At 36.8% G+C, this 7,316-nt stretch overlaps 1 protein-coding gene across 1 annotated transcript in view; it reads right to left on the bottom strand.

The window, feature by feature from the left end:
* The window catches only part of LOC135201970 (CRISP/Allergen/PR-1-like), a 54,500-nt gene extending 49,634 nt beyond the window's left edge, over positions 1–4,866 (bottom strand). Inside the window, exon 1 of the mRNA XM_064231247.1 lies at positions 4,802–4,866. The gene's annotated coding sequence lies outside the window, so the exon portion shown is untranslated. The remainder of the gene's footprint in view (positions 1–4,801) is intronic.
* Positions 4,867–7,316: the final 2,450 nt, after the last annotated feature.

The raw sequence follows: 7,316 nt of genomic DNA on the forward strand, positions 1-7,316 counted from the left end.
ATTCCGCGATTGCCCGAGGCATACGAGACCTTAGAGAAGCATATAGGCAGACGTCCAGCTCGCGCGCTTTTGCAACAAAAACAAAAGGTCAGGACGCATGAGGGGAGAAGAATGTAGTCTGCGTCGGCCCATTCATTATTCTAAGCAGCCATTATGCCGATACAGGCTCTTGCTCCGAAGTAAAAAAAAAAAAAAAAAAAAACAGAATGCAACTGGTGTAGACGAGCCATTTTTTTCTCCCGTGCGATTAAAACAAAACATCAGAGTGAAGGCCGGAGAATAAAGGATTTGATAGCGATACTATTATGCGATTAAACGAAAAGAGAGAGAGTGAGGGGGCGAAAAAAAAAAAACAGTCGTTAGCGAGACATTTATAGTTGAAATCAGGAATACTTATACCAGCACGGTGCTTTTGCTCTTTCAGGCGATTAAACGAAGCGAGAGTGAGGATAAAAAACAAGAAGAATAAAAAAAGTAGTCGTTAGCGAACTATTTATAGTTGAAATAAGGTACCATTATACCAGCAGGTGCTTTTTGCTCTTTCAAGTAATCGGCAAAAGAAAAACAAAGACGCCAATGGACGTACACTCCTTATTCATGCATGCAAGGGGAAAAAAAGAAAGGAAAAAAAGCAGTCAGCAGCGAGTCGTCTTCCAATTGGAATCCCCGCCCGGAGGGAAGGTCTCTATTCATAGCCAAAGACTGCCGTCTCTTTCCTAACTGAGCCTTCCTCTCTTTTTACCTCGCGTCTTGCCCTCCCAATGCGGGCACGGGAAGACAGACTGGGATACGGCAAGGTGGGTGGGAAGGGAGATGACATAAACCGTTTTTTTGAAGATAGGGAAAAGGTTAGATTTGATGGACAGGAAGACTTTTTTTTTTTTTTTTTTTTTTTTTTTTAGGATTTCAGGGCAATAGACTAACTTGAAAGGAGGGGGACGGTTGCTATTGTTTTTTTTTTATCTTTTAAGTAGGGTAAGCATAGGAATGACAGTGTAGGAGGCCGTTTTAAAATTTTAAAGTAAAGAAACCCATAGGAACGTGTCTGAATGAGATTGGTTGTTAACAGGATTTTTACGGGTAGAAAGACTGTCGGGATGGATGAGAAAAGAACCAGTTCTTTAAGAAGGTTTTTAAGAATATAGAAACAGAAGAAATGGATAGAAAGAAGACTAGGTTATTTTCAATTTTTTTTTTCAAATTAAGAAAATTGTAGGAATGGATGGGCAAAGCAAAAGGTATTTGGCTTTTAAGATATTTTCAAAGACATGAAAACCGCGGAAAAGGATGGGAAGCTGAACCGAATACTAAGATAGTTTTAAAGTTTTAAAGATAAGAAACTCTTAAGAATGGAAAGAAAAGGGTAAAGGATTTTACTATGGATTTTAAAGGTACAGAAACTGGACGTATAGATGACTAGGGAGTTGATTCATAAGAAGCTTTTTTTTTTTTTTTGGCGGAGAGAAAACGTGAGAGTAGATTACCTGACGAGAGGCAATCTTTTGATGTCGCAAGTATCGTAAGCATTCTACTCGCTATCTTGAATAGTGTGCCGAGTCCCTACCACGACCGCAAGCTCTGGACTCGAATTCTTAATTGAAGTTAAAACGAACTGCTAAAAAATACCCGCCGATGCCCCGTAGGCGAAATCCCTCCCACCGGAGGCCGCTGGACGCAACCCTGAAGATGACCTCGCCTCCGAAGGGAGAAGTGCCTCTCGGATAGCGCTCGCTCGGGTGAATTATGTAGAGCACCCAAACAAGTGGCATTTCAGATACTGCGAGCTGAAAATTGGTTTATGCTCTCTCTCTCTCTCTCTCTCTCTCTCTCTCTCTCTCTCTCTCTCTCCACTCAAAGGTCACGGAATACGACTCCTTCGTACGGGGTGAAAACTGACCGAAAGAAAGAAAGAAGTCGTGTCTTGTGTAACTGATTTTGACCAAAACTGGCAACCTGATTCACATGGCAGAAAAAGCTCATTTTATGTGTTGTGCTTATATGTATATATAAGTAGAAATAAATGCATATATATATATATATATATATATATATATATATATATATATTATATATATGTATGTATATATAATATATAGACATAGATAGACATGTGTATATACACACACACACACACACACATATATATACATATATATATATATATATATATATATATATATATATAATATACATATATATATATTCGATAACTCTTAAACCTAAATGTAGTAGGATGCATAATAACCAGAAACAACGCTTCGTGTCCTCATGAAAATCAAGAATAACCGCTCTTCGTTTCGTCTATCAGTCAGTCTGTGTGTGATCATGAAATGGAATTAGCTCGAGATAATTCACTAATGTACCGATACAAGGGTCATGTTCGTTTCTTGAGCGAGTCTGAATAATTCGGTTTTTCGTATCGCATAGTGTCCAATCGCCCCTTGTACCAGACGGCTGCGAAACGTTGCAAATTTCCAAGCACTGATTTTAGAATGACATGGCCATGACCTCAGCTATGTTCAAGGGAGCTTATGTAGGTGCCAGCAGACCTTAGCAGTCCTGGGTGATCACAAATCCACGTACTGACGTTAGCAAGTAAAAAGTACATCAGGAATCCGAAGGTATTGCTGTGGGTCCCTTGGACACCATTATTTTATCCTATGTACTTGATTAGGCTTAAATTTCAGTGGTTAGGCCTAAGATTGGTCCAAGGTCCCTTCAAGCAAGAAACGCCAATATGGCTGACTATAGCTTCCGCTTTCTGAAAAAAACCGAGATGGTTGTCTGGCGCCACGTTAAACGTAGCCACATTACGTGGGATGAAACGTCCTTGGAAAGACAAATAAGCCTATTTATTGATTGATTGATTTGTTTGCTTATTTATTTATTTAGATTTTTTTATTCAAAAGAAAATACATAAGCGAACTAAGTGGCTACTTGGGTCTCCCACGCCATCGGTGCACAACATCTCCCCCCCCCCCCTTCAGAAAACATCAAATTAATTAAAATTTGAAAAGCGAAAATAAATAAATGAAATACAAATTATTTAAAGATAAAGAAAAGTCTAGAAAAGTCTAGATTATTTCAGCAACGGACCTACTGTCATGTCTCCAAAACAGGATTTATCCTTCTGGAGCAAAGAAGGGAAAAACGTGCAGGAAATGATTAAGTATTCAAGCTGACTTAATACGAGATTTATTTATTTATCTATTTATCTATTTATTTATTTAGTTTGCTTTAAATAACGAAGAATAAAACATGCTTCTGTCCACGTCAAGATCAGCGAACCCACTATTTTTCAAGGGAATATCATACCATTTTGGTTTATATATATATATATATATATATATATATATATATATATTATATCATTATATATATATATATATAAACCAAAGTGGTATGATATTCCCTTGAAAAATAGTGGGTTCGCTGATCTTGACATGATCCGATGCTTCGTGAGGTTGGATAATTTTGGCGCATGAAACCCATTGTTCACGGGGGTTGGGTTGGGGGAGGGGAGACGCTGGCACTGGAATAGGCACTTGCATTGCCCAAGTTGGGGCTTAGGTTCTTGCAAGAGACGTTAGGAGTTTGGTGTGAGTGAAAAAGGATCACAGAGTGATATAGAAACCAACTGAAACGTGTTAGTATGCCTTCCTCCATGACAGGTATATTACAATCTTCAAAACATAAGTATTGTAACATTATTCTTGATGGTTATTTTTGACGCCATTTTTTACGATATCATGAATTGCCCTTTCTTAGCTATGCTTTGGAACTCTCCCCCGTCTTCTGTTTGCCACGTCCCTCCGCTTTCACCCGCGTTAATAAGCCTCATCTTTGACCTTATGTTCTTTTCCTTAATAACTATTCTTTTTTTCTTAGATTACGCTAGTACACTTGTTTGACCAGCCCATTGGCCTCTGGATTTTGAGAAAAACGATTCATACAAAACCAGTTTAAGCAAGAGAAGGCTGTTAAAAAAGAAAAAAAAGTTAATTCAAGTACGTATAAAAACTTCTTAATCGCCGGTTGATTCTATTATTATTCTGTAATGTCAATGCTCAAGAGTCTGAGAGTCTCTTTGATGATGCTTTAAAAATTTCTCAGTGAAACATCAAGCACTACCGCTTTTGTTTATCTAACGTCTGCTGCCGTTTCTGTAAGTATTTATTATCTGTTTGATGACTTGTCTTTACTTATCTACTATTCCCTTTGTATCTCTCTTTCATATCAAGACATTCTGATTTTTAGAAGTTTGATTATATGAATGTTTGCTCATCCCGAGTAGCGGTAACAATAAATTTAAAGAACTTTTTTCCCTTCCAAAAAATCAACAATAAATTTAAAGAACTTTTTTTCCACTCCCAAAAAATCAACAATAAATTTAAAGAACTTTTTTTCCCTTCCCAAAAATCATGTTAGTGATCCTCTACGTTACCGTTCATACTCTTCGTACGAAACGCATTCCACGTCACGTTTTCCTATCTCCCTGACATCTTAAAAAGACTACGATGGAAGATCTTAAGATACCTCGAGAGCAGAGCCAAAATCCACACATATACAGCAAACACACCGACGGCAAACAACTTCCCTCCTAATTGCGTGATTGATCGAGATTTTCATGATCACTCGCCTCGGGGCTGTAATAAGCACTTCGCGACGCGACCATTAAGCGGCGAAAAAAAAAAAAAAATTCAAAGAATCGCTAATTTACGAGCCGGGCTGCACAGATCTTAAAATTATTAAGCTGTCCCTGCCAAAGGACCAACCAGTAGGAGCAAGGAGTGCGACTGACCTCTCTAGCAGTGTCCTCTTTCACCGTCCTACTAGCGACTTTGATGACGACTGTGTAGAAGGGCATCGGTGCCCGGAGTTTATATAGCTTCTTCTTCCAGCACTGACTCTCCCTCTCCCTCCCACCCCACCCCTCCTTATCCTCCTCCACCTTCTTCCCTTCCCCGCCTTAATTCTCCTCCTCCTCCACCTCCCTCCCACTACACCTAACCAACGCCCACTATTTGTAGAACTACTTTCATTCAGGGATTTAATCTTTCAGTAATGGTTGTCGTGATGGTCCGTTCTGAGAAGTGTTATTCAGGTTTGTACATGAACATTTATATGTTTATATATATATATATATATATATATATATATATATATATATATATATATATATATATATAATATATATATAGGCACGAAGATATGGCAATTCAATTGTATTCCACATAGGAAAATGAAAAATGTTAATCTCAGAAAAGGCCCAACAGTTTGGTCTCCAATGGACCTCTTCTTGGAGCGTTTATATGCATATATTAAAACCAACAAACACCCAACTATATTCTCGCTGTGTACTTGACAAAAGGTCACATGTTATTTTTTTCATATTATGCATAATCACCGATCCATAACATGAGAATGAAAAGAGATATGTGGGAAAACGTTTTCCAAGTGAACTAGAAATTGCGGAGAGCTAGTGCAACGCCTTCACTATTGTACGGCGCTACGATGCAACCATGGCTGAAGATCAGATGTTCTCCTTGATTGCCTTTCGTAGTTCCCTGACCCTTGGACTGATACGTGTCCTCTAAGTCAGCAATTTTGATGGAGGGGCTTTAAGACACAATTTAGTATCTTGAATAACAATAATAATAATAATAATAATGGTATCAGAACAGATAGGGTGATACGTGCCAATAGACGAGACGTGATGTTGATTGCCAAAATCAAGAAGAAAGTATCACTCATTGATGTCGCAATACCACGGGACACCAGAGTTGAAGAGAAAGAAAGGGAAAAAATTGTTTTGTTAAGTATCATCACCTGAACACAGAAATAAGAAGGATATCGGATGTGCCAGCGGAAATTGTACCCATAATCATAGGAACACTATGAACCTTGGAAAACTAGATGCCGAATTAGCTCCAGGACTCATGCAGAAGAGTGTGCTTCTAGAAACAGCACATATAGTGAGAAAAGAGATGGGCTTCTAAGGAGGCAAGATACAACCCGGAATCCCCACACTATAAAAACCACCCACTCGAATAGATGACTGTGATAGACAAAGAAAAATAATAATAATAATAAATAAATAAATAAATAAATAAATAAATAAATAAATAAATAAATAAATAAATAAATAAATAAATAAATAAATAAATAAATAAATAAATAAATAAGTAAAAAGAATAATAATAACAATCAATCTCTTGTTTTTCTAGGCCCGTCACTTTTTGAGGACAAAAGATCTTGTAGGAATAACAACGATACTAACAATTATATTTAAAGACAAATCTGTATAGAAAGCTTGTTGGGAAACTATGCATTTGTTTCTTCGTTTTAAGAGTCACGCTAATATAAGTATTCTTTATTTAGTAATGATAATTCTTGACTTGCTTTACCTATTATTATTATTATTATTATTATTATTATTATTATTATTATTATTATTATTATTATTATTATTATTATTATTTTCGATGTCAATTACCGCTGCAACAGGGTTCTTGCAGGGCGGTGGGGTCGTGCAGCCGGAGAGTAGTATAAGCAGGAAACAGACCTTCTCGGATAAATGTCTTATTAAAAAGAATGGCAGAGTTAACTGAATTTATCTTGTGAAGAATTTTCTCTATTTTTCTGATAATTCGACTTTCATAATCTGCGAGACTGTTAAGTAATTGGCCTATATTCATGGTATTATGACGTCAAGGTAAGGAATTACCAATACTGAAATACATGAAATATATACATTTTATTCTGGTTGCATTATATAATATATTTGGAGACTACAACGGGACTGCAGATCGTAATCTCCGCTGCAAAATCGTTGATATAGTATTTTCGTATCATTATTGTATCTTCTCTAATGTCGGTATGTTTCGGCCATCTCCCTGGCTATCATCTGGACGTTGCAAGGGACGTTCTGGAGGCATCGTTAACGGGTATTATTATTATTATTATTATTATTATTATTATTATTATTATTATTATTATTATTATTATTATTATTATTATTATATTCAACAAGATATGCAGACATTCATACATTCATTCATTCATGTAAAAAGAGAGAAAAACAGAACTGCAGTGCGTTTAACAAATAAGCAAAATAGAAATCAACTACAGATAACTGTATGCATTAAAAAAAAACTGATAAACTTCATAGAAAATAAAGTAGCGGTGATACTTTGACCACTCCTCCATCCTCTGGAAACGAGACGACAAGGATAGCCTCCTTATACGGAAGCCTTAAGTCTGGAATAACCCCTGTTGATATTTGCCTGTTTCACTCCTAAATGGAAGTCAAGGTA

Source organism: Macrobrachium nipponense, chromosome 30, assembly GCF_015104395.2.
Source record: "Macrobrachium nipponense isolate FS-2020 chromosome 30, ASM1510439v2, whole genome shotgun sequence".
NCBI classification, from domain to species: Eukaryota; Metazoa; Arthropoda; class Malacostraca; order Decapoda; family Palaemonidae; genus Macrobrachium; species Macrobrachium nipponense.